The sequence below is a fragment of the Falco naumanni genome, chromosome W (genome assembly GCF_017639655.2).
Source record: "Falco naumanni isolate bFalNau1 chromosome W, bFalNau1.pat, whole genome shotgun sequence".
Lineage (NCBI taxonomy): Eukaryota > Metazoa > Chordata > Aves > Falconiformes > Falconidae > Falco > Falco naumanni.
In genome coordinates, this window is record NC_054079.1 from 8,065,994 (window position 1) to 8,092,928 (window position 26,935).

General features: G+C 42.5%; 1 protein-coding gene and 1 long non-coding RNA gene across 3 annotated transcripts in view; one reads left to right on the forward strand and one right to left on the reverse strand.

The window, feature by feature from the left end:
* Positions 1-26,935, forward strand: part of LOC121080575 (mitogen-activated protein kinase kinase kinase 1-like) — a 124,186-nt gene that overhangs the window by 38,538 nt on the left and 58,713 nt on the right. The window lies entirely within an intron of this gene.
* On the reverse strand, positions 2,458-9,511 carry LOC121080576. The gene is made up of 3 exons (XR_005825421.1): positions 9,500-9,511; positions 8,990-8,994; positions 2,458-2,603 (listed from the first exon to the last, which is right to left on the reverse strand). It is a non-coding gene; the product is annotated as an uncharacterized LOC121080576 (long non-coding RNA).

The window sequence follows — 26,935 nt, forward strand, 5'->3', positions numbered from 1 at the left end:
ATTGTCAGCAACAGCAATCCCCTCCTCCCCACCATCAGGAGGATTCGGGGCAGGAGATGCTGTTCCTGCTCTGCAGGTTACACAGGCCTGCCTCTGCAGCAGCATTTCTGTTTTAACTCTTTCTTACCCTGAATGCAAATCTGCTACTTGTTGCTTTAAGTCTGTGTTATTACATATCAGCCTTCGCAGGCAAATAGCAAACACCCTGCCATGCGTCCAGCGTGACTCAGCCGCACCTTCGAGGGGGTACGGGGGTTTGTACAAACTCACCCCAATACTTTAACACTTTCACAAGGTCTTTGATTCTCCACCCCCCTCAGGTTTTACATACATTAGTACAAGTTTTTATATCTTACAACGTGTTTCATTCTGGTTGCTCCACAGAAGGAACCGCAACCTGAGCTTTTTAACACAAAAATTTCAACAAGAACATCTTTCTAGTTCAGGTCTCAGTTGTTGTTGTTTTTTTTTTTTTTTTTGTTTTGTTTTTTTTTCCTATCCTTTTCTAGAGCCACAATCAAAGATCAGGTGATGTTAATCCCGCACTCTTTCTAGTGCTAGTACCATAGGATCCCGAGGGGGTACTAATCCACAGTCCTTTTGCCACTCGGGTTTGTCCTGGAGGACAAAGAACATGTCTGCATATGATACTTTGTCCCATTTTCCCTCTCTCCTCAGAAACAACATTAATCGCAGGAGAGTGTTATAATCTAACGTTCCTCCCTCCTGAGGCCATTTCGCATCACTCCCCAATTTATACAATACAAAGGCCACCATTGATTACAATATTTAATCCATTTCCTTCTATTTTCGGTACCACCATGTCCTACGATATCACTCCAATGTTTTAATATAGAACCCAAGGGCGATTTTTCACAGGGCTTACTCTTTCCATTTCCCATTTTACAATTTTAATTACTTTGTTTTTCTCCGGCCGCCTTAGCCACCCAAGGTCGGAAACACAGATAGAGCTCCTTACTTGTTTTGCACTCAAATGCGCGTCTCAAGCACTCTTGCACTCACACTCAGTCAAAATAATTAAGCTATACATGGAAAATCAAAATGCGCATCTCAATCACACCATTCACACTCTCCGGGCAGCCCTCAGTCACACAAGCAGTATGTTATACGGTACCATGCACTTATGTACAACTTTTAGGAACACTGACAGTTCACAAAGTATGCATTTCAATGAACAATTGCCAAAAAACAAAGAACAAACAAAAACCCAATTTTTCCTGGTCTTAAGCAGAGTGTTAAGTTTTCCGCTATTTGCCACGAATTACCAGAATATTATTATTTTTCAACATACATTTCATAACTCCAAGTTTTGAACATGTAACAAGACAACACATAGAACAAACAAGACACAGAGCGCTATTTCAGTTGTTATATTCTAGGAATTCCCCAACTCTTAAGACAACCCAATGGAAGTTTTTAGCTTCCCCCTTTTTTCCTACGCAAAAGTTTCCCTTTTACTTTTGCTAAGAGGTCCCTCTTGTTCCTGTGAGATTCCGCCTTATTCCGTCCCGCCCCCCGCTTTCCGTCACGAGGCCTCCGGGCTTTTAGGAATGGCAGTAACCTCGGGTTTGCTCGATCTGCCCTCAAGATCGCTAGCGGCCACCCCTTGGTCAGCAAACCCCCTCCCAAGGTACCTTTCCTCCTGGGGACTATGCTGCGCGCCGGACGTCTCCGTGCGTCTCACCAGCCGCCCCGTTACTAAACATACCGTTTTATCCGCGGATCCAGGGGTTCTCTTGTGCTCCCGGGGGAACAGCTGAGAAGAGGAGGCTCCTCCGAGGAAATCTCCCGGGGCGCGCCTAGGAGCGTCCGCTCCGCAGCTGGTCCCTCAGCCGAGCAGAATTCCTCCTGGCTGGCTCGCCAAAACTGACGTGCGGAATTAGACTCTATAACTCGAAAGTTATAAAGTAGGTATGTTTATTGCGCGCAGATGCACGGGGGATCGCTCCTCCACAAGCGTGCATGCCCGAAGTGACGAACCATCCCACATTTATACAATGAAACAAATGAATATTCAATTAACGCCTATACATATTCGTTACCTAAACCCCGCTTCGTATGTTAATTAGCTTATCAGTCCGTTTCCTAGAATGTGGTGGTCTTGCAGGTTTGTAGGTGATTCATGTTCTTGTGACCATCCGATCTTCTTCAGCAAGGAAACTTAGCACTCCCTCCCTCTAGATAGCATTGGAATATCTCTCATCCTTTTCTCATTCTTTTTTAAATAGCCCCTTTGTTAGAGGAAGAAGGGCAGGCGTCTCCCCAAAACTGTAGTTGTCTCCTCAAAGCTGTGTGCCTGTGTGACCAGACACCGCACCCATGACTAGTCACCATACCCACATTCCTTGAGCAGACATATACAATCACAATCGATGTCCATTGTCCCCATTTCACACTATTTCTCCATATCATAAAAATGGTTAACAGTATCTGGAAAGGTCCTCTCCAGCGCTCCTGCAAAGGTTCGGAGGTCCAGGTCTTCACATAAACATAGTCTCCCGGTTGGAAATCATGCACTGAATTTTCCAGGGATAAAGGTCTATTCCAAATTACTGCACTCCGAATTGCAGTCAAAGTTTTTCCTAGAGAAAGCAAATAGTTATATACATCCTGCTTTCCTTTCACATGTATGTTTGGATTTGGTTCTGGAGACTCATATGGTTTTCCATATAATAATTCATAAGGACTGACTGAGGTTCCACTCCTTGGCTGTACCCTGATTCGTAATAATACCAATGGAAGCGCCTGAGGCCACTTTAGACTAGTCTCTTGACAAATTTTACTTATTTGTCTTTTTAAAGTTTGATTCATTCATCCTTTCCACCTTCCCACTAGATTGTGGCCTCCAGGACGCATGTAAATCCCAAGTAATACCCAATACTTTGCTAACACTTTGGACTACTTCAGCAACAACGTGTGGACCTCTGTCAGAGGAAATTCCAATAGGAACTCCAAATCTTGGAATTATTTCTTGTAATAACCACTTTACAACCTCTTTTGCTTGTGTGGTGCGACAGGGAAGGGCTTCTGGCCATCCTGTAAAAGTATCAACCCCTACCAGGATGTACTGGTACCCATTTTGTCTAGGCAGCTCTGAAAAATCTACTTGCCAATAATCTCCAGGTTCTGTACCAGATTTCAGTCTACCCATTTGAACCTTTTTCTTAATCATTGGATTATTTTTCAAACATACTTCACACTTTGCAGTTACCATTTTAGCTATTCCCAACATCTTAACTGATATTACTTATTTTCGTAAAGATGTTACTAAGGCTTCTGCCCCCCCAATGACATTCTTGGTGCTTTGCTTGAATTATCTCTCTCATTAAAAGAGGGAGAATTACTACCTGTCCATTAGGAGTTATCCACCATCCAGCTAAGTTTTTCTTAGCATTTAATAACTGACCTTATTTGTCATCTTCCTCTGAATATCTCGGTTTTTCCCTAGGAAGGGTTACTGTTTTAGAAGGAATTATTGCCATTTGCAATGCTTGTTTCTTTGCTACCTTTTTTTGCTGTTTTATCAGCTAAATTATTCCCAGCTATTATTTTTGTATTCCAAATCTGGTGTGCCTTACAGTGCATGATTGCTACTTGATCTGGCTTTTGAACTGCTTGCAATAATTGTAAAATTTCTTTTTGATGCTTGATGTTTGATCCTTGAGAGGACAATAGCCCCCTTTCTTTCCACAAAGGTCCATGGACATGTGCTACCCCAAAGCCATATTTTGAATCAGTCCAGATATTTACTCTCTTGTCTTTGCTTAATTCTAAGGCTCGAATTAAAGCGATGAGTTCCGCTTTTTGAGCTGATGTAGTACTCACCAATGCTTTTGCTTCTATAACTATAGTATCTGTTGTTACTGTATATCCAGCGTATCGGACTCCTTGTTCCATAAAGCTGCTTCCGTCAGTATACAATTCCCAGTCTGGTCGCTCCAGTGGTACATCCTTCAGATCTTCACGACTGGAATAAACATACTCGATGGTAGCCAAGCAATCATGTTCCAGTTGTCCTTCTTCCTGTATGGAACTTAAAAACACTGCAGGATTTACCAGGTTAGTTGTCTTTAGAATCACATCATCCTGTTCAGTCATTACCACCTGGTACTTCATCATTCGGCTGGGGGACAGCCAACGTCCCCCCTTCTGTTTTAAGACAGTTATCACCATGTGCGGAACATAGACTGTTATTGTTCTTCCCAAAGTCAATTTCCGAGCTTCTTGTATGAGCATCACTGTTGCTGCCACTGCTCGAAGGCAGTTTGGCCACCCTTTACTCACTGTGTCCAGTTGTTTAGAGAAATATCCGACTGGTCGTTTCCAGCTTCCTATCCTCTGGGTTAACATGCCCAGTGCAAGGTGTTGTCTTACATGAACAAACAACTGGAAATCTTTGGTTAAATCCGGCAGTCCCAAAGCAGGTGCAGACATCAAGGCATGTTTTAACTCTACAAAAGCCTTTTGCTGTTGTGGGCCCCATACAAAGGGAGAATTCTTTTGGGCCTCATACAGCGGTTTAGCTATTAGCCCATAGTTCATAATCCAAAGGCGACACCACCCAGTCATTCTCAAAAATGCTCTGAGTTCATGAATATTTCTCGGCTCAGGTATACCACAAATAGCTTCTTTGCGATCTTTTCCTAATTGTCGTTGTCCTTTTGAAATCTCAAAGCCCAGATATATCACAGTCTGGCAGGCTATTTGGGCTTTCTTCCTGGATACCTTGTACCTGTTTAGTCCCAGAAAATTCAAGAGGTCAATAGTCACCTGTATACAAGTAAATCTTTCTTCTGTAGCAATCAGTATGTCATCCACATATTGTAAAAGTAAATGTCCAGGCCTTGGTTTGTCCTGTTTCCAGATTTCAAGCTCCTTTGCCAGCTGATTTCCAAAAATTGTTGGACTGTTTTTAAATCCTTGGGGTAATCTTGTCCATGTTAACTGCATCTTTCGCCCAGTTTGTGGATTTTCCCATTCAAAAGCAAACAGTTTTCTGCTTTCTCTTTCCAAAGGTATACAAAAGAAAGCATCTTTCAAATCAAGCACTGTAAACCACTGGTAAGTCTCCTTTAACACTGTTAACAACGTATAAGGATTTCCTACTACAGGATAAATGTCCTTAACTATGTGATTTACTGCTCACAGGTCTTGCACCAGCCTATATTCACCCAAAGGTTTTCTGACTGGTAAAATAGGAGTATTATACTCAGATGCACATTCTTCCAAAATTTTATACTCCGGAAACTTACCAATCAATTTCTTTAGTTCCTGTCTAACCTCTGGTTTGATTGGATATTGCTTAATTTTTACTGTCCCTTCTCCTTTAAGTCTATTTTGACAGGCTCTGCTAATTTCGATTTACCAGGAATACCTGCTTCCCATACTGTAGGGATCACTGCCAAATCCACCTCTGGTGGGATTTCCTGCTCCTTTACCTTTTCTTGTATCATCAAGATTTCTCCCGTTTTGACTGAGGTATTTTCAAGAAAAATTCTCCTTCCTCAAAAACAATTTGTGCATTTAATTTAGATAACAAATCCCTTCCTAATAATGGTATCGGACATTTTGGTACATACAAGAATTCATATATAATTATCTTATTTCCAAATTTCAAATCCAGGGGTTGCAGGAATGGCCTGTTTTCTTCTTTCCCTGTTGCTCCTATTATATTGGCTGGTTTTGCTCCAATTTTTCCTTTACAGGTATTTAATACCGAAAATGTCGCTCCTGTATCTACTAAAATTTAACTTCTTTTTCTCCCAGCTTAATTATAACCAGAGGTTCAGCTGGGTTCCCCTCCGGTCCCCTTCAATCATCTAAAACCATTACTTTGGCTATCTCCTGCTGAACATTTCCATGCCATCAAATCCATAACTGAAAAAGGCACTTTCACATACACTGGCCCATCGTTACCAACTCCCTATCGCAGGGGAACTATTGTTTGTGTCTGCTGTTGAGTTCTCCAGGAAACAGGGGTATGAATTACAGTCTCGGACAGTCCCTCCTCCACATCCTCTATTTCACTGCTCTCTGGTTCCTCCATCTGCTCCTGTTCCCTAAATTCTCGACCCCGATTCCTTTCTCTCCTAGGAGGGGATATATCTAATTCTCGTCCTTCATCAATTTCAGAGGCAATTCTCTTCTTCAAACAGTCCTTCCCAATCTTACAGGTTGAGCAACATTTTTTTCACTTTCTTATTATCAGAAGTTATAGCCGTTACCAAATTATCTCTAATAGTTAGCTTACATTCATCCTGCCAATCCTTTCTTTGTCTTAAGTAAAAGAACAAATCCACATATTGCATTTCACTACATTTCCCTTCTCTTTTACAGTATAGCATTAACTGCAGAATATTGTTATAATTCAGTGTCCCATTCATGGACCACTTTTCCTGATCAGCCAATGTATACAGGGGCCACCAGTGATTACAATACTCAATCGTCTGACTCTTTCGCAGATCATCGTGTAAATCTCCCCAATGTGCCAATAAACATCCCAACAAAGAATTTTTCAAGATTTTGTCATTTGCAGCCAGATTACCCATACTTTTACTTTTAAACAACTGAATTAACTTAGATGCCATGGTATGATCACTTTACAGTACAATACACAATCACTCAAATCTGTCACTCCGATCTGCGGATCCAAACTCCACACACGTCTCACCCTTACAGCCACGCTCACACTTTTCCACAATTGTTACTTTAAACAAAGGTATATAACACAATATTGTACACTTCTTAATTTTCTCCTCAATACACAACCAAAGTAAACAATTCCGTAACACAAAAAAACCCCTTCTAACTTCTTGTTAGAGGCACTACCTTAGAGAACACTATAGCATATAGGTTCTCTTGTCTCCGCTATTGTCCAACCCTGCAATAGCTTTCGCTTATGTCTTACGGGCAGATGCCTAGGCTTCCACTTCCACAAGGATCCTTTTAGTCCAACCCTGCGCAGCTTTCACCGCGTCTGACAGGCAGACTTACTCAGTGAGACTCGAACCCACTGGTGGGACTCTAACCCACTCACTATAGTACACTTATTATAGTGGGACTCTAACCCACTTCCTCCAGTGCACGCACTTTAGTGGGACTCTAACCCACTTACTACAATTACAAAAAAAGAAGTGTCTTACCAAAATCCAGGGAACGTCGTGAAGAGCCTTACGGATTGGGGATCGATGGGTATCCCCGAGAAATCCTCGGTGCCGGCTGGAACCGATCAGGTCCCCAACTCCTCCGGTCTCCTTCAATGAGGTCCCATCTGGGTCGCCAAAACTGTTACCGAAATCTCGGAATGAAGAACTTATCAACACCAATGTGATGTAGATAAGCAGACACTTCTTTATTGATGGCCGGGTGCGTGAGTGAGTCTTCTCACGATCAACGCACACCAAGTTTCAAAATCAGACAACATATATAGAACTTATTCATGCATATTCATTAAGTGTTCATGCATAAACATAATTTTCCCCAAAAATCATTAACATACTCTCCTCCCATATCCAATTCTGCGCAGTAAAGGTTAGAAAGGTCCAGAAATGGGTCTGGGGTACGATTTGGGTAGGTGGTATATGAGTCGGTGGTCGTGATCTCCCCCTGCCGGAATTACCTTTTACTAAAGTTCACGGTTTCTCGACAGGTAACTACAAGTTGTTCCAGTCGACTCTCCCCAGTTTCCATTAATCCTATATTCTGACATTTCAATACACTTCCTACATACAGAAGACTAGTCAAGTACAAAGAAATCCTCTCCCCAGTGCAGGAGCGGTCTGCAAACTAAGACCATGCGTGGCAATCAGTTAGCTGAGGGGAATTTGCTCGAGCTTGTCTAGACAACAATTAACATGATGAGGCATGTTTGCAGAGCACAGGGGAGTGGGAGAGGGATGGCGCCAAGGATGGCGCCAAGGAAAGGCAACACCTTGCTGTTAATTGATGGTAGTTAACCACCAATCAGGGATTGCCTAGTAAGCAAGGCTTAGCTTCAAGAATCAATTAGTTTAAAACGCGCAGCTTCTGAAAGTGTATATAAACTCGTGCTTCTGTACAATAAATTGACATTTGCTTGCATCAAGCTGCGTCCCGTCTCTTCATTCGCCGCAAATTGGTGACCCCGACGTGATACGTTTAAGGATCTAACGTGAAGGGCTTTTGAATCGTCTATCTGAGCGACATGCAGCGAATCCCACAGAACTTTGAATGATCTGCTGAAAGGAAGCAGGAGCCGGCCATAAATCCCTCCAGAGTTGAGAGATGAGCTGTGGGAAATCCGTAACGGGGAATCGGGCTTCGTGCCCAGAAAGAGATGTATATGGACTCATGAAGGGTCTTCTAGTCAGATCTGGGAGTCCGTGCCTCAGTCTCCTCAAACGGTGAGCCCTATGGTGGTGTTCCGAAGCCTTGGAAGAATAAGGACAGAAAAAAGACAGCTTGTGGAAGAGGGCTGTGTTCCAGAGGAAACGGCTTGGCTGAACGATCGTCTTGCTGCCTGGACCAGGCGGACAACCTAAACCCCGAGGATAACACCTGTATTCATCGAGACAGGTGAGCAGCCAAGAAACTTTAGAGACTTTGAAAGAATGAAAGTGTGTACATACAGCAGCCAATTGTATGATGCTGCCGCGGAGGGGAACTCCATGTCGGGAATGCATTTAACATCTTGGTGGCAAATTCTGACTACTCTTTGCCAAGTGTGGACTAATTCTACTAACGGTGGTAAACCAGAGGAAGCTGTAAAATCCACCGACAGCGCGACTCTTCTCAACACACCGTCAGCGATGGCGATTCCGTCCACACCTCCTCTGCCCCCAAAGCTTCTGTCACTGATTGCAGCGACCCTCACAACACAGGACCAAGCACGGGAACAGGACAACTCGGACAATGATTTTATTGGCACTGATAAACCTTTTGATCCAGGTCCTATAGATCTGGAAAAGGAGCTAGACCTTTCCCCCACCACCTGGTCTCTCCTGATGCATTGATTGTATTTTTGGGGAGGGTGAAAGGGAGTCTGAGGGATTGGTGACAGGAATGCAAGTGGGAAACACTTCAGTGATGGGTTTTGGGAGTCGCTATGGCATGTTCAGTATTTTGTCAGACAAATCAACCTGCAGAGTGGCAGCCTGTGCAATACGAGGCTGTTAAAGAGTTAAGCAAAGCAGTGCGGGAAGGGAGGATTCATAATGAGAGAACAACTAGGTATTGTGAAGGAGAATAGGAAAGATAAACATGGTTATCTAGTGTTTAATAGGTGTCTGCATGCTTGTAGGGACATATAGCTGTGTAACTACATGAATGATTCCTGCCCTGAGCCTGGTGGAGCATACAGCTGCGGTTTGTGTCCGGGCTCAGAGATGTAAATAGGGGCTTCTCTGTTATGGTAAAAGTGTTTCTCTTTGCATAAAAAAAAGAGGGAATGAAGGGAATGACCCCAGATGTATGTTCAGAGAAGGCATGCTATGTTTTGAACTTTTTGACTGAACCAGTTCTTGTTTGGTGTGCCCTTCCACCTATGTATAATGTTAATCCAAAAGAAGATGATACTGTTTACACTTTGAATGTCGATAATTGTCTTTCTGTAGATGCTAATGTAGTAGGAGGCTATGATGGGAACGTATTGCAGCGGTTCTTCTCTTATCCGGAGTAACAGCAGGGAAAGCGTTATAGAGTTAAATCACCTTGTTTGGTAGGCAGTTAAGAATGCGAGTCAAAATTGCCACTGCTTTTTGTTGTTGGTTCAAGGACATGGCTGTGAGGATTCTGATGGTATGTGCTGCGTGGATTTTAGGCGCCCCATTGCAGCAACATGTTATCAAAATCTGAGAAAATGTCAGCCTTTTTTGGCATCCATTCACTCAATTGGCAGTACTGTTTGTTTGCTCTTGCCTTGGTTGCTGTCATGTTTGCAAGGGCCCTGCAGAACATGGCAAACCTGGTACTAGCTGTTCAAAAACAAAAAAGGGAAATTGTAAAATTGTGCGGAACAGAGACAGTGGGTTATTTTTACACTGATAATATGTCTTAGTTGCTTTTTTTATTTGTTCTATTACTTATACCTTGTTTTTACTTGTTCGGTTTCAAAGGTTCTTTTTGTGCAACAGGAAGGGGGAGATGCAGGAGCGGGCTGGAAACTAGGACCATGCGTGGCAATCAGTTAGCTGAGGGGAATGTGCTCGAGCTTGTCTAGACAACAATTAACATGATGGGATGTGTTTACAGAGCACAGGGGAGTGGGAGACGGATGGCGCCAAGGATGGCGCCAAGGAAAGGTAACACCTTGCTGTTAATTGATGGTAGTTAACCACCAATCAGGGATTGCCTAGTATACAATGCTTAGCTTCAAGAACCAATCTGTTTAAAACGCGCAGCTTCTGAAAGTGTATAAAAACTCATGCTTCTGTACAATAAATTGACATTTGCTTGCATCAAGCTGCGTCCCGTCTCTTCATTCGCCGCACACCAGTTCCCATTAATTCTACATTCTGACATTTCAATGCATCCTCCTAGTCTACCCGTAAATACTGTATCCAATTATCTTGAATCTTAAGTCTGTCATCTAAGTTCTAATCATTCCTACTAGGTGATTCTGACCTATTCTTTTGGCCTTTCTACAGGGCTGTACAGAGGATTTCATTGCAGTTTTTGCTGTGCAACTACAAGTTTCATTAAAATGTATTTCTTATTCCAGATGATTTTATAAAATCAAATAAAGTCAATTAATTCTAACTTATTAGCAGATCTGTAACAGTGGGTTGATTAGCATTGATAACATGCAGCTGTGGCCTTGCCTCAGCGGCAGAGGGTTGATTGACATGGATGATGTGCAGGTGTAGCTCATTCCTGCTAAGTAGTTAAATAGCCCTGAGGATTATGGGAGAGAGGGCCAGGCTAAAAGCTGCTCCTTTTTGCAGCAGGTCATATAAGGGCCATGCAATTATTGCAAAGTCTGGGATGTGTTTTCTCCAAAAGACCAATAAGCCTAACGCATGCTGTAGCTCCTTTTTATTTTCTGGTATTTTTACCTGCTCTAGTGTTGAGAGGGTGTCCTGAGGAATACAGGCTGAACCTCCTCTCCACCATATCCCTAAAAATTTCACTTCATTTGCAGTAGTTTGTATCTTTTCCTCTGGTATCTAAAGTTCCAGAGACTCTTAAGTGCTGTATAAACTTTCCTTGTGTCACCTGTACTGGAATAATTTGATCCCCTCCTATAAAACCATCATCAATGTATTGATAAACTCTAACTCCCGGTTCTGGGAGAATTTGGGCTAATTCTTGTGCCAAAGTATGATGGGTTAAGGTGGGAGAATGTTTATATCCCTGAGGGAGGCCAGTAAAGATATACTGTTGTCCCTCCCATGTGAAAGCAAATTGATCATGGTCCTCTTCTTGCAGGGGAACCATGAAAAACATATCTTTCACATCAATTGTGGCCATCGCTGGATGAGCCTGTTCCTGAATGAGTGAGATTAGCTCAGCTGTATTAGGCATTGCTGCTGTCAAGGGACCAGTGTTTGCAATAAATTGATGATAATCTACAGTCAGTCTCCACTTCCCATTTGATTTACAAACTGGCTACACTGGGGAATTGTATGGGGAGTGGGTGAATGTTAAAATGCCCTGTTGTTTAAGATCCTCAATCACAGGAGCTATCGCCTCTCGGGCCCCTAAGGGGAAGGGGGGAGGGTAGGTGCTGCTTGCAACTGGCACACTCCTGCACTTCCATCCAGGAAGTTTCAGCTAATTCTCTGATCTGAGGAATGTCAAAGGACCATGAATTTCCCTGGGTATCATACCACTGTCTGCCCTTCATTACATCTATGACCAAAAGATTTGTTGGGAAAGGGCCTATTGCAACCTTGGTGTTAACTGGGTCTTCTTCCCCAGGCAACCATAATGTTACCAAGGCCATAGATACTGATTGAGTTTTCCCTAAAGCATTTAAGACAATTAGGTTTTTAGATGAAGTCAAAATTCCACATTGCTCCACCTCACTCTGCATCAGTGCAGTGATTTGTGCTCTTGAGTCAATTAAAAAGGTTACTGTTTTCCTAGAGCAACTGTAATCATTAAATCTGCTCTCAAATTTAAGATGAGTTGCCTAATAAAATTCACTCTCAGTTTCCCTCCCCACATTCGGAGGACGGAGGATCTAGTTTCCCATCCCCTCTTTACTTCATCAGCTTTTTCCCCAATGCATATTGATGGTGAGGCACTAGGGGTTGGCTCAAAACTGACTTTGTGCCCTGGCCATATCTGTACAAGTTTCTCCAATTTCTGCGTTGGAAGCTCATCCATTAGATCCTGGGGAATACCTACCTCTCTGGAGTCCCAGCTGCCACCATTCCTGTTGGCTTAGGGGTCTCCCTCTCCCAAGATCAGTAAATCAAATCAATTTAGAATTCTGAGTTCTCTGAGCCTGTGCTAACCATCCCTCAGCTTTTCCCACAGTTCATACGGCTCTCATTTCAGGTCTTTGCCAGGATCCACCAACAGAACTGTATTTTCTCCCAAAGTTAATTAGCTCATGGGCAACTTCCCCCCATGTAACTGTCTGATATGGGGATATTTTGTATCTTCTCCTGTAGCTGGATCCCAATGGGTTTTAATGAATCAGGAAGTCCTTGAATTAGAGGAGTCATCCGTTCTGGGTCCACAGGCATCATCATGTGAGAGTGATTTAAAGAATCACTTCACCAATATTCCAGCGAGTGGAGGTTATCTTTATTCGGCAGTGCTGGGTGCATGAGGGATCGCTCCACCAAAATCACGCACACCAAGGGAACCTTTCAGCCCCCTCTTTATACAAGTCACTCATGTCTATTCATGTACTTTCTGGGAACTCATTAACATATCTCACACCTGGACAATTAGCACACTCCCATTCAAGGATTTAGTACATCTTCAAGCTAACAATATTAACATATCTTGTGCCTGGACAATTAGCACACTCCCTATGTCACCCATTCAAGGATTTAGTACATCCTCAAGTTAACAATAAGGGTCTCCTCAGATAAACATGAGCACATATGGCCCATTATTCATTCCCCCCTTTTCTAACAACTATTGTAAATTCTTTTAAAACTATAAAAAAATCACTATGCCTTATGATCACTCTTTGACAGCACCAAACAAAACATTGAAGTAATACACATATTAGTATTCCTAGAACTATTACAATGAGTATTATAACAAAAGCATGCTTTAACCATTCCAGATTAGGTAAACACGAAGTTAATTTGTCCCATATAGCCTTAAAATTCCATGATAAATCATCTTTAGTAATTTCATGTAAAATCTGAAACCTCTTCCATATCTTATGGATATCTGTTTCAAGTTGATTACTTTGGTCTACGTATACATCCAGTAATCATTCCACCCATCAGATTGGGAACAAGTGTTTTGCCCTGGGTTTCCAGGACATGCTCCCCCTGTCTTGCTTCGAGCTTTCCAACAACAGTTATTATCACTTTTTATAAATATTGTGGTGCTTAGGCTTATATATTTGTAAATCAAATCTGGGACCCAACTCATATGTTTTATCATCAAATAGGCAATATCCTCCACCATCGTTTGGCTTTTTCCAAAAGTCTGGCCAGGTAGGCCATTTGTCATCAAGATAATTCCAGTTTTGAGAGGCCACCCCATACAGGGGTGTTATCAAGCCTCCCTTAGGAAGAGAGGTACATATCCAGCATTCCTTAGCTTTCATAGCATTAACAATCATTTGCAATGTTTGAAGATAGGTATTGTTTACCCATGCTTCAGTTTCTAAAATCCTTACAACTGTTACAATCAAGATCAGAATAATTTTACACAAATATCCCCGATCCTTTTCACAGTCCATTGCAGGGGTCCTCAAACTACGGCCCGTGGGCTGGATACGGCCCCCCATGGTCCTCAATCCAGCCCCCGGTATTTAAAGACCCCCCTGCCCCCCCCCCCCCGGGGTTGGGTTCGGGGAAACCAAGCAGCTGCAGATGACTGCCTGCCACTTCATCCGCACGCCGGCCCCCTGTTTAAAAAGTTTGAGGACCCCTGGTCCATTGTGTCACTGGAGATTTCTTTACCTGTCGATATCAGGTTCCTCCTTTATCTTGATTGCAGTAAAGGTGGCCAACAATACTCAATAGGGTCCATTCCACTTCTCTTGTAGAGGATCACCCTATTATAATTACGATCCAAAGAACCGTAGTCCCATGGGTCCTGCCGGGGTGACGGCCCATGATTTCTCAGGAGCCTTCTTTATCGAGAGTAGTGAATCCAGGCTGGTTGTTCTCTTATCTTGACGTCAGTGAAGGTTGTCAGCAGCACCCGATAGGGTCCTTCCCACTTTTCTTCCAAAGGTTTCCCTGAAAAAAAGTCTTCATATACACATAGTCACCAGATTTATAGGAATGGACTGGTTGATCTAATCCTCTGGCCCTTGTTCCCAATACTTGCTTATTTATAATTTTTAATTGTCTCTGGAGGGCCTTCACATATTCACACAAATATCCCTCTCCTAACTGCCTTAAATCTTCTCCGGCAAATTTTAACTGATATGGTCTCCCGTATAGTATTTCAAAAGGAGTCATTTTCCCTCGTCCTGGCTTGGTTCGTATTCTAAATAATGCCAAAGGAAGAGATTGTGGCCAAGTTAGATTTGTCTCTTGTCCTATTTTTCTCCCTACAATATTGTCAGTCTAAATTATTTATACTATGAGTCAGTGCCTCAATGGTCATCTTATGTTCTTCCTTCCTGGATGACCCTCTTATAACAGCGGGGGCCATTCCTCACATCAAGGTCTGGCATGGCATATGTCCCCACCGCTCAATGCCTACTGGGTTGCAGCCAACAGCAGAGCTCAAGATTCTTCTCGGTGGCAAACACAGAGGCCAACCCAGTCTTGCCCTTGACTATGGTAGGAGGTACTTGACCAACCTTATTCCTTGTACTTCATTGTCAATGCAGAGTTTCATCTGCACATCCCATAACAAGTTACTGTCATGGCAAAACACACAGATTTACATTAGTAGAACTACTACAGAGTGTATTTTATTTCAGTTTTTCTGCCAATATTCCCCACAGCCCTGCTGACCAAGGGATATTGTTTTACCTGAACTAGGCAGGCCTCCCGCTTATCATTTTTACTGTAGCAGGTAAAGCATTTTTTGCCTTACCTGGAATTTATTCCCAGATATACCTGGTTAAAGATTTCTTTTACTTCAGGGAGGTCCTCTTTTCCTCTTTTCTGTTGAATTAATGATAAGCTCAATATTTCCATTAATTGATCATCTTTAACTTTTAGTTTCATTTCTCCTTCTTTAAACATCTAGATGTTCTAATAAATCTCATCCCAACAAAGATTTTGGTGAATTTGGCATTCTTATTTTTCTTAGTTTGTACTTTAAAGGTTTCAGGACGTATTCCTGGTGGCCAGCAGCTCCCACAACTGTAACAAATTCTTTTCACTGAAGTTTAACACCAAATAAGTTGTTTTTGTATTCACTAAAAATTCCACCTCATTTTTCCTAGTCTCTAGTTCACCAGAACCCCTTGATGGTTCTTTAGCTTAGGGCGATCTCACTTCCAGTGTCCACTTTCCCTACACTATGCACAGTGATCCAGTGATCCGATCCCATAGGAGAGGGATTCACTCTTTCACTTCTGCCTGACATCCCTCCTCTGCCTTGTCTCCTCTACCAATTTAGCACAACCCAGCTCTTCTTCTCTTACCTTCTGTACACGTTCCCTGTTCCTTCTATCAACTTTTCTACATCGGGATTACCTAGTAACAATCAACTCGAGCCTATATCTAGTCCTATTAGATCATCCTGACAAATCTTTCATAACCAACTTTCAAGCATCTAAATTTCCCATCAAAGATTCACCTTTATTCTCCTCAGACCCATTGCCTGCCCTAAAGGGGAAGTTACCGGTCCTGTTGTACTGCAAATGCTGCAGCAATTGGGGTAACATTTTCAGGTCCCTCTGCTCAATTGTCAGCCACAGCAACCCCCTCCTCCTCCTCACCAGCAGAAGGGTTCAGGGCAGGAGATGCTGTTCCTGCTCTGCAGGTTACACAAGCCTGCCTCTGCAACAGCACTTCTGCTTTAACTCTTTCTTACCCTGAATGCAAAACTGCTACTTGTTGCTTTAAGCCTGTGTTCTTACATATCATGCCTTTGCAGGCAAACAGCAAACACCCTGCCATGCGTCCAGCATGACTCAGTCGCACCTTCGAGGGGGTACAGGGGTTTGTACAAACTCACCCCCATACTTTAACACTTTCACAGGGTCTTTGACTCTCCATCCCCTCCCCCCACTTCAGATCTTATGTACAAGTTTTTATTTTACAATGTGTTTCATTCTGGTTGCTCCACAGAAGGAACCACAACCTGAGCTCGCTCTCTGCTCTTTTTTTTTTTTTTTTTTTTTTTTTTTACAAAACATAGCAATCATATTACACAAAAATTTCAACAAGAACATCTTTCTAGTTTAGGTCTCAGTTTTTCCCTATCCTTTTCTAAAGCCGTAATCAAAGATCAGGTGGTGGTGTTATAAACAATAACAATTAAAACAAATTTATTTTGGGTTCAATCAATTTAGGTTGAGAAAGAATAAGCAAAAACAGTGCTGGGTGCGAAGAACTCAATTAGCTCCACCACACACACACTTGAGTCCTAAAAGCAGCATCTTTTATCCCCAGATCTTGACCAATCTCTTCTCGCCGGATGTTCGTCCTGCTCTTTCCCCATTGGGTCGTTAGGGTACACCTTCTCCTCCTATTGGCTCTCCTTTGGCGCACTTTTTCAAATCTCAAGGTCTTTGTCTCCTTTGGCGGGCCTTCTCTGGCTGGTTTCGCTTTCCTTATCTCCTTTGGCTGGCTTTCCAAGCAGCGATTGCCTCAGGGGAAGGGGAAGCCATCACATTGTCTTAAAGGAGAACCACACATGCCCACTCACCACAACTGCGATACAGGTCCCAGATTTACACAGGGTACAACAATTACACTTATCACAGTACATTCTATTTTTGACATGAATCATGACTGCATTTTATCACAACCACCCCTTTTGTTTTTGTTTACGTTATTGATTCATGTCTTAGTTTCCAATGCTCAAATCAAACAGGGACAAGTAACAACCCCCCAAATATTCCCAAGAGTATAACACTCACTTCGGTAACTCAATTACATACAACCATCGGTAAGATTAAATTGTTACCCTTTGTTATATTTTTAACTAGTTTTACAAACACATTTTTAGCAACTGTGGGAACTTCATATTTGACTCCCATTTTCATCTCATGATAAAACAAGCTAGATAACAAACGATGTTTTTTATCTTCTCCTTTCTTTATCCATCTCTCTGTTTTCTTAATATAAAATTGGAAGTATAAAGGGTGTCCAACACCTTCCCACAGGGTTCCAATCAGGACCCTTATCAAGAGAGGTCCGGTCAGGATCATAATGCTCAGCAGTCACCGCCCCAGGGGTTGCAGCCCTCGGCAGACCTTGTCAGCTGCAGCACTGATTCCCTCTGGTCTTGCCCTCTCCAGTTTTATCAAGGTGTGCGACTCCCAACATAACAAACACCAACAGAGGTCCTGGAAAATTAGGGAAAAGCAGGTTCCATCAGCTACTAAAGATAACATCGGGTCTCTTGTACTTTACATTTTTGTAAATTCAATTACCCTTTTACGGAAGTCAATATAAATTTCCCCAGCCATTACATCAAGTTCTTTTAAATTCAATCTTTACATTTTTAATAATAGGAACCCTGAAAAGTTCCCCTGTTGCTCCTACTACCAAAGCTGTATCTCTACTTGCTCGACATCCCAAAGGGATGTGCCAAACTGTAGACCGTTCAGCTCTGGTATCAACAGAAAAACCCATTACTTTCTCCTCTTGGGGACCAATCTTTAAATTTATCAAGGGCTCAGACGTTGTTTTTGTCCCCAGAATGTAGAGCCCCGATACCCCTATTCATCTTCATTAAACATCTGTTTGTCCTTCATTCGTCTCCTCCAGTCCTTTCTGAAATGTCCCCTTTGCTCATAATGATAACATTCGGGCATTTTCCCCGGGAAATCCTCCATTTGTTGAGTTTCCCGGACTGCCACTACAAACATTCTTGCTTTTTCTTTTTGTTTTTCCTCATCCCTCCGTACATACACTTTCTGAGCTTCCTTCAACAGTTCTTGTAATCCTCATTCTTGCCAACTGTCCAACTTTTCCAGTTTCTTTCTTATATCCCTCCATGATCCAGCCACAAATTGGCTTTTTAGAAATGCTTCTCCAACTGGAGAGGCTGGGTCTAGTCCCAGATATATTTGTAAATTTTTCCTTAGTTTCTCTAACCAATCCACAGGAGATTCGTCCTTTTCCTGTTGTTCACTAAAAACCTTATTAATATTCTGCCCCCTTGGGACTGCCTCCTTGATTCCTTGGATAATCAACTCTCTCAAATCCGATTCACTTTCTTCCTGACTAAAGGGCTCTTTATTATTCACATATAAATTTAATGTCTCACACATCCAATCATCAAAACATCCAAATATTGGCCAATATACATAATCCGATCAAATTTCCTCTCTCGTCCACACATTCATACAGTAATGGACCATTTTTGTTTTAGTTTTTCCCTCTTGAGATGGCCAGTGGCTCCAGTGCCTGAGCATTATTCCTAAAGCACTATTCAGGGGAATAATTTGTGGGTATTCCTTTCCTTCCTTTGTTTCCTCTTCAAATCTTGACTCCTGTTGGCCCATTGTATTAGGAATTTTGCGGCAATTCCTATAGCCCTTAGCAACCAAAAAGTGTCTTGCAGGGGTTCTGTCTCAAATCTGATGCCCCCCTACGATATCCGGGAATATTAATTACACCCTTGGTTGCCAATACCAATGTCTACAGGGGGTTTTGGACCTATCACCCACCCGTGAATCCTAGGACTTTTACAGTGGCTTCCTATTGCCCTTAGTTACCGGTAAGAGTGTCCTGTAGGGGGCTGAACCCTTCACCCACCCACATACCCTATAGGAGTCGAGATCCCACCCACAAATCCTATAGGAACAGCTTCGGTCCTTCACCGGCCAAGTCCCTCGCGGAAGTTTGGAACCGCGGTTAGAAGACCTCCACACTCGCTTCGGAATTCAAATCCTGGCTCCGAACCTAGAGTCCGTTTCCAGAATTAGATTCCGTCTCAATCACACTCTTACACACAAGTAACCGATCCCACCCAACCGAACGGCTTCCCTTATACTCACGACTCCGTCGTCTGTGTTCGGATCTTCGTGCACCAGAATTACGGGTCCTTTATACTGCAGTTTTTCCCTAGGAGCTCCAATCCCTTTTGGTTATTGTTTCTCTTCTGTTCGTTGATCTCTGGAGACTGACCTAGACTGCTACTCTCAAGTCACAATCTGTGGGGCGCCCCTCGAGAATCACAGTTCGGGAAAGCACAGCGAGATCACTTCGGGGTCACCAAATTTTTATAAACGATAACAATTAAAACAAATTTATTTTGGGTTCAATCAATTTAGGTTCAGAAACAATAAGCAAAAACAGCGCCGGGTGCGCAGAGAACTCATCCACCACACGCACACCTGAGCCCTAAAAGCAGTGTCTTTTATGCCCGGATCTTGACCAGTCTCTTCTCGCCGGATGTTTGTCCTGAACTTTCCCCATTGGGTCGTTAGAAGGAGAAGGTGTACCCTATTGGCTCTCCTTTGGCGCGCTTTTTCAAATCTCAAGGTCTTTGTTTCCTTCGGTGGGTCTTCTCTGGCGTGGTTTCGCTTTCCTTATCTCCTTTGGCTGGCTTTCCAAGCAGCGATTGCCTCAGGGGAAGCCATCACATTGTCTTAAAGGAGAACCACATGTGCCCACTCACAACTGCGATACAGGTCCCAGATTTACACAGGGTACAACAATTACACTTATCACAGTACATTCTATTTTTGACATGAATCATGACTGCGTTTATCAGTGTTAATCCTGCACTCCTGTCACACAAACATATCTGCACACTTTACTTCATCCCACTTTTGTTCTCTACGAAGAGACAGCATAAGCTATAAAATTGTGTTGTAATCTAAGACTTCCTTCGAGTGGCCATCTTTCATCATCACTTAATGTATACAAAGTCTACCAATTCTGACAATATTTTAAAAATGTCTTTTTGTTCAAATTTCCAATGGGAATTCCGCCAATTTCTTTCCAATGCTTCAAAATACATCCCAGGGGTGTTTTGGTATTTATTTCTTGGCTCGGTCTGCCCCCCATCTTCCTAATAAGTCTGGTATTTGTCTGCAATATATTAGTTATTACTGGAGGCACCATACTTATCTCAGAACACACACCACAGTTCCAAGACCTCTATTTAGCCTTATTTCTTGGTCTCATTTTTCTTCTTATTATTATTATTTATTTTGAGAGGAGATAATATATCTTAGACACTTGCCACCCTTTGCTCGAGTATACAGACAGCATCTACGACACTAAGGGCAGAGGCTAATTAGTGCTTTTTCCAAATTATGTTAGTTCTAATGTTTTGTCCACAGTCTCCCACTCTAATTTCTAATTATGCATTCTACCACTTCATAAATTGATTTGTCAATCGCTCCGTCCGTCTGTGGCCAGCCCCTCGCGGGGAACACGGACACACAGATTGGGACTCGCCACTCGCTTTGCAGTGACACCGCGTCTCTCACACACATCACATTCTCCAGGCAGTCCTCAGTCACACAGGCAGTATGTTACACAGTACTGTGCACTTACATACAACTCTAGGAACACCGACAGTTCGTGTTATCACACAAAATACGCATTTCAATTAACAATTGCCAAAAAACAGATTCTAATTTTTTCTGGCCTTAAGTAGAGTGTTAGGTTTTCAGCTATTTGCCTAGAATTACCAGAATATTTTTTTTCAACATACTTTTCATAACTCCAATTTTGAACATGTAACAAAACAACACAGAGCGCTATTTCAGTTGTTACATTCTAGGAATTCTCCAAATCTAATACAACCTAAAGGAAGTTTTTAGCTTCCCAAATCTTAAGACAATCAAATAGGGCTATTACCCTTTTCAGAAGGCGTCCCTTCTCTCAACCCTGTGAGACGACGTCCTGTCTTTCATCTTATGGGGTAAAACCAAATCTTAAGACAATCAAATATTCAAACCAAAGAATAAATATAAATACCTTTTATGTTGTGCAGAAGTCCTTGCCCCTCTGTGTGAGAAGCAGAGTTGTAGGGAAGTCTTGCCAACAGAAGATGCAGTCGGGGTCCCTGAGGGTTCCCAGGCCCCTGGATTCCAGCACTGGTGGAGAGTTCTCCCGGCTGGCTTGCCAAATTGATGCCAAAACAGCACAGAGTAACTGCTCAGAGACAAATTTTGTCTTTAAGCAGCAACCCCCACCATATACTCAACAATTCTTTACACTATATGGACTTTAAAACATATAGAGGTTTACACTCACCCCTCGGATGCTCAAGACAGTACTCACACACCTAAATTCATGCTTAATACGGAAATGTTCTTATATTTACAAAGTACAACAATTAATATTAGTCCTATAATTATCAACCCTATGTATACGGATTGACTCCAAATCACCAAACTTTTTAGTCTCCAGACTAAAACACAAATTTCTGATATTACCTTAATATCAAAACAAACACTAAATCAAAAATCAATCCTATGTATACGGATTGACTCCAAATCATCGAACGCTTTAGTCCCCAGACTAAAACACAAATTACTAAATCAAAATCCAATGTATGCCTGCGGTGCTAGCTACCAGGCATACGCCACCTTGCATAAGCATACAGTAATCTTATGTCTTACAAACAGCTTTACAAATGGACTGGTTCCCAAAAACAGAAATATCCAAAGCAGTAATATTCCTAAATACAATATTTGAATAAAGATAATACCTTTTGCTCAGTAGGATGGAGTCCTTGTCTGCTCCTGTGGTGATCCAGATGAGATGAGGAGCCCCTCCAGGAAAATCCCTGAGGGTACCCTAGGGAGTCCCCGCTCTCAATGGGTCCCGCAGCAGAGCAGAGTAGGTCCCATCTGGGTCGCCAGATTGATTTGAAGAATCACTTTACCAATATACAAGCAAGCAGAGGTTACCTTTATTTGGCAGCACTGGGTGCGTGGGGGATCGCTCCACCAAAGTCATGCACACCGAGGGAACCTTTCAGCTCCCTCTTTATACAAGTCACTCATGTCTATTCATGAACTTTCTGGGAACTCATTAACATATCTTACACCTGGACAATTAGCACACTCCCATTCGAGGATTTAGCGCATCTTCAAGTTAACAATAAGGGTCTCCTCAGATAAACATGAGCACACCATTCTTTAAATAAATCATATATGGCCCATTATTCAAGAGCCTTCTGTCATACATCATCTGCAGACAAGCTGCCTTTTGTACACTTTCTACCAGCTGATCCATCATACCTGTTATGGTTAGGGGGGCCTTCCCTCTCCAAAGGGTTCAGTCCCCCCAGCCCAATACGCTGCCCTCTGTGTTGATGACCACAGGGCCTGATGGTTGCCAGTACTTAAAAACACACACCTGTACCCCAGTATCCTTCTGCTTCCTTCTCTGACAACAAAATCCCATCTCCTCCTGACAAGGACACTTTCCAAACATATTCCATTTCAGATTCCTTTGGAGTCCTTTCAAAATCCTTCCTTAATCTTGCTAACTCAGTTACTGTAAACAGAACCTCTTTAGTAACAATTTGAGGACAAGCCTTGTTGTCTGTCTCATAAATACTCAGTCTTAATTAGGGGATACATGCGAGGAGGGTTTCCTGCTGCCTCTTTTGCTCTCTGTAAATCCCCCTGGGGATATATTTGCCTAATCCCTCTCTCTGTTAATTTAGACTCCACCTCCCCAAATGAGTCACTTCCTTTCCACAATTCTTCTCTTAATGTTTCTTTTAACAAAGCATTCTGGTTTCTCTCCTGCTCTAATAGCTGTTTGAGCTCTTCTAACTGCTCTCCCAGTGTTTTAATTGCCATTTTTAAGGAATCTACTGGCATCAGGAATCATCTTGATACAATCTTTGCCTCCTATCTTCCATAGCTGCTGCCAAACTTGCCCCTAAAACTGCACAAATTATGGATTTTCCCCTCCCAGGCCTACTTTTAGCCGCCTTCTGCAATATCATGATCCTATCCACTATGCTCTGCTGTTTGCAGCACAAACAAACAAGTAAGCTGCTACAAGGCTTTAGTGTTAGTCAGATGCTGTCCACACTATATCACTTTCCTCCAGAGGTGAGGCCAGGCCACTACTCCTCTATCCAACAAAACACACCTCCCTCCCCCCTCAGGGCTATTTAACCACTTAGCAGGAATGAGCTACAGCTGCACATCATCCATGTCAATCAACCCACTGCCGCTGAGGCAAGGCCACAGCTGTATGTTATCAATGCTGATCAACCCTTAATGAACTGCCTTCATTCCTCTACACTCTGCAGTTAGAACCAGTGATTTTTTGCCTATTCTTGCTCTTGGGGGGCTGACTGAGCTTGATAGGTTCCCAAAAAGTCATCCAGTTTATATAAATCTCTGCCCCATGCTTCAGTGGGGGAAACATTGTGAACATCTGTAAAAGTGTAGCCACTCATTTTACCAAAGAGGGGTTATTTTGTCCTGAGAGGGCCTCACTGTAAATTCTCTATTAATACCCCCCTCCTTCACTCTCACAAGGTCACACTTTTAAACTTCTTTAGAGACTTGTCTCTTGTTCGATTCTTTCCCTTTGTCCTTCTCCAGCTGTTTTCCTCATGGACAAACAGAACTGTGGATCTGGACTCCGCACTCACTTCGTACCAAGGTATGTCTCAGGCACACACACACACAAGAGTCTCTCATAAAGAACCTGGCACTTTCTGTTTCACTGAAAATTCTGTCCATGACACCAATTAAAATGTCGCGTGCCGGTCTGAGACCGGAGCGTGGTTCTGTTTGTATTCTCAGGAACAGAATTAAGACTCAAAACGGAGTCAAGAGCTAAGGAACTTTATTTGCCCAACAATAAATCTGTGAATGCAAAGGGAGAGAGAGCGCAAGAGATCAAGGGAGGAAGGAAGGAAAGAGTTCACAGCAATAGCTACCACCCTGGGTCTGCGGTGTCCCGACAGTCAGATTCATTTCCAACTCCGGTGGGGGAATGTTCTGTCCAATGTTAGTTGGTTCTGTTTTTTATAAAGTTGTTACAAGCTGTTCTGCTTTAACCACACCTTCCACCTGACAATGGTGTACATGCCCAACATTCTTCAGGGGCCTCCAGGTACCTTGACCCCCCTGACCCCAAGTCTGGGCACGTGCACAGGGGTTTGGTTAAGTTTTGCAGGATCAGCCTCCCCCGTTGCTCCGTGGCGTCAGTTGGTTTCCTCCTTTAACAATGTATACATAAATCTCTTCTGTGGTAGTGGTGTTGTGTTCCTGCCTTAACAATGTATAGATCCTTCACTGTGGTGATGGCATGAGTTTCCTGCCATAGCAATGTTGAGACAACACATCTGCTGTGGAGATGGTGGGTCTCACGGGCGCAGTCTCTTACAGGGTGTGGTTAATAATACCAAATATGGTACCTTCCAGCTTTCTTTCAGAGGTTCATCTTTCCGGGTTCTGATATAGACTAGATCTCCTGGTTGGAAGGTATGTACTGGGGTGTCCAGAGGTATGAGTGTTCTTTTGTTTGGGTACCTATGAGATGAAGATAGAATACACTCAAATGATAACATGTATTCAGTAGGTATCTGATTTCCACTTATATGCATCTGATCACCTTTCCCTGTTAAGCTATTTACTGGGTATGGTTTGCCATATAAATTTTCAAAAGGACTAATTCCTTATCAAACCCTGGGGGTAATTCAGTTTCATAATAAAGCTATGGGTAAGACATCTATCAGTTTCATTTGTTTCCTGGCATAATTTTGAGATTTGTCTTTTCAGAGTCTGATTCATTCTACTTTCCCATTAGACTGTGGTCTTCAAGGTGTATGTAAGTCTCAATCAAACTGTAAAAACTTGGCAATTTCCTACACTACCTTGGTAATAAAATGAGGCCCATTATCTGATGCTATCCCCTCAGGTATTTCAAACCTAGGGATGATTTCTTTCAATAACACACTGATTACTTCTCTTGCCTTGTTGGTTCCACACGGGAAAGCTTCTACCTATCTAGAAAATGTGTCTAGAAGTATTAGCAGATATTTATACCTCTTATATCTTGTTAACTTAGAGAAATCTATTTGGCAGTGTTTCCCTGGAGCACGTCCCCTCTTATCTTGTCCTGGAGGGGGTCTTTTCTTTATTTTTGGATTATTTCTGCAACAAATCAGGCATTGTTTCACGATAATATTAGTGTGTTGTTGCATTTTCAACCCTACAGCGTAACAACTCTTATGCTTGCCACTATTGCTTCAGCTCCCATATGGGCTTCTTGGTGAGTTCTCTTTATTAATTCCCTCATTAATGGAGCTGTAACTATAATCTGTCCAGTGTCCGTTGTCCACCATACATTTTCAGTTTTGGTACAATTCAGAAGTTTTGCCAATTGATCATCCCTTTCAGAGTAATTTGGAATCTCTCTTGATTCCTATTGAGAAGTTAGTATTAAAGCTCTCATTATAGAATTTGATAGAGCTATTTGTTTTGCAGCTTCATCTGCTTTTCGATTACCCTTAATTACATCCATTTTTCCCTTCTGGTGAGCCTTGCAGTGAATCACAGATACATGCAGTTCAAAAACCAAAAGAAGTAAGAGTCTTAAAATTTCTTTCCCATGTTTGATTGTAGTTCCTTGTGAGGATGAAAGTCCTCATTCTTTCCAAATGACCCCATGAGTATGTACTACCCCAAATGCATGTTTTGAATCTGTACAAATATTTAGTTGTTTATCTTCAGGCAGTTCTCGGGCTCGAGTCAATGCAATAACAGCTTAATTTCTATTTCATCTTTCAAAGTTACCACAGCATATCCTCCTTTTCACTGTCTGTTGTCCATAAAGCTGCTTCCATCAGTGAATAACTCCCAGTCCAGATTCTCTTAAGGGTATTTTTTTGAGATCTGGTTGGCTGGAAGTATACTTGTTCTTGCCAGTCTTCCAGTTCTTTGGCCATACATTACCAAACAAAGTAGGACTATTCTTGAATCTCTGGGGTAACAGTTCAGTGGAGTTTAACTTTTCATCCAGTTGTTGAGTTTTCCCATTCAAATGTAGAGGAATTTTTAAAAGACCAAGGACATGTGTTACCATTGTCTGGGTTGGACAACCCAGGCCTGTTAATTGTAACTGCAGAGCAACTTTAAATTGTCCTTGAACCAAGCAGTTTGAGGAAGAAAACAAGCTATGCACAAAGAAGCCAGGTGCTGAACAGGACTTGGAAACCACAGTCAGCACACCCTGATCAGGTTCCTGCAGCATGCTCACCAATCAGCGATACGGATGTTCGTGTGATCAGAGACTTTTATCCAATCACCTGTATGTAGAATCACGTGGACAGTTAGTTTTACTTATAAATATAGCCTGAATGTTAAATAAAGGGAGGACAACATGTAGCCATATTAGTGTGATTGTCGTTACTCGGCCGACCCTCCACAGGGACCCTCTTCATTCAAATGCAAAAAACTTTTGGCTCACATCCTCCAGGGTTATGCAAAAGAAGGCATCTTTCAAATTCAGTACAGTTGCACTCTGGGTTTGAATTCAGCCTTTACCAGTACTGCGTTCTTTGCTCTTCCAGGTCTGTTGGTTGCCTGTATGGTGGTGCCCAAAATTTCCTCTGGGGTGTTTGCATCTCTCCATTGTTTCTCCATTAATAAACAGATTTGACCCTTTCAAGCTGTTTCCTTTGGCAGGTATATTTGTACTGTCTTATCAGAGAA